The 1,665-nt window shown below is 42.3% G+C and overlaps 1 protein-coding gene across 1 annotated transcript in view; it reads left to right on the forward strand.

Annotated features, from left to right (window-relative positions):
* Positions 1-1,665, forward strand: part of LOC104502027 (chromosome unknown open reading frame, human C12orf75) — a gene marked incomplete at its 3' end in the record, with an annotated part of 10,554 nt that overhangs the window by 611 nt on the left and 8,278 nt on the right. The window lies entirely within an intron of this gene.

Here is a 1,665-nt window from a genome sequence, read left to right on the forward strand (position 1 = left end):
AGCAGGCAGGCAGGCACGGTATGGCACGGCATGGCACGGCTAGCTCCACGGTGGCCAAGAGCACGGGAAGAAAACTGAGCACGCTGCACAGTCGCGTGACTTTTAAAGCGAAAGTGGCACGAAAACTTTCAACCTGTGAGGATGCTGCTTAACGTCACATGGCAGGGAATACAAATGCTATAGGTTAGTTTAAAACAAACTTCTCCTAAAAAGGAGATCTTTGCTAACCTACCACATGAAGACAGCATTGAAGGTATGGCATTGAACATGGTCATATGATGGAAGTGTGCCTGGTGGTTGACTGGAACTTGAGTTCTTCACTGGGAAGCGTAGAGGTACTGTAGGCACACAGTTCTCACTCAGCTAAGGTTTCAGTCTGTGTGTTAAACACTTTTTACTTTTGATATACTTCCTGCAAGGAAGGCTTTAGTGTTTCAAATGAGGATCCAAAGACTGAGATCAGCTTAGACTCAGAAGAGGCTCAGCAAAGGCCTCACAAAGGACCATGAACCTTTTTGGAGAAACTGCGGGTATTTTGCCGCAGTGAATTTAGAGAAATTTGTGGTTCTGATGCAGAATAGGCACAGCACAGGAGTAGTTTCTTCTGGGGGAAAAAAAGAAGTTGTGCTAGCTACAGCAGTGGAGCTAGGCTTTTCAAAACAGATGCTGATGTTCACAAGGTGTTGGTGATGCCTAGGTTCTGTCTGAATGTGCAGGGTAGTGCCCTAAAGGTACATAGCTTAGCTGACTCTGGATGAACTAGACTTGCTAGCAGAAAGTGTCTCTCTACATTGGCTGAGATCAAGCTTGGATGTGGTGCTGCAGTGCCAACCTTCCACCTGGACACAATTAATTTGTAGGGTTTATATGTCGTGCTATGTAGACGTGCCTATAAACTCTCAGAATGCTGCTGGGTAGAATGAAGTTTTAAAGTGAGAACCTGAGCTTATTGTGCATTGAGATACTCCAGCTTAATTAAGAGTTTTTGCTGCTACGTAGCGCTGTACTGAGATTTTGCTGTGTCTGGAAGCAATACTAACAAAATAAACATGTACAGTTTTATACAAGTCTAGTCTATGTTGTTGCTGGGAAAAGGAGGGATAGTCAAGTTGTAGGAATTGGGAGTGACATTATGTTCAAGAGTTAGCTGTAAAGGGAGATGTTTCCTGCCGTCCAAGCCATCTATTCAGGTAGCCAGTGTTGGAAGGCCTTGCAGGACTGTTTCTTCCTCTCTGTATTTAAAATAAGGATGCAGAAGGCATATGAGTGAGACAAAAGATATTTGCTATTTATGGATTTTTTTCAGCAGCAAAAATAATGCATGTCAAGAAATAAAGTGCCATGGCTGAAAAAAACCCAACCTACGTGCAAACCCATAAAATCTTTTGGATTGACAACTGTAGTTTCTTCAGAGTGAGATCAGATAACCTCTTGCAGCTAAGTTCTGACAAGAAGAGGAAAAGAGGTGAAAGGTTTTCTAATGTCTACCCTTGCTTGTGTAATTAAGGGATAATTTGCTGGTTACTCAACTGAATGATATACCAGCAATAGCAACATGGCATTAATAACGTGAGAGGAACAGGAAAGAGTTTGTACTTGAGTCAACGTTCCTCTCCCAGCAAGAAGCATCTGAGTCATTAAAAAAAAAAAAAAAAAAACAAATAC

Source organism: Buceros rhinoceros, unplaced genomic scaffold, assembly GCF_000710305.1.
Source record: "Buceros rhinoceros silvestris isolate BGI_N320 unplaced genomic scaffold, ASM71030v1 scaffold34191, whole genome shotgun sequence".
Taxonomy (NCBI): domain Eukaryota; kingdom Metazoa; phylum Chordata; class Aves; order Bucerotiformes; family Bucerotidae; genus Buceros; species Buceros rhinoceros.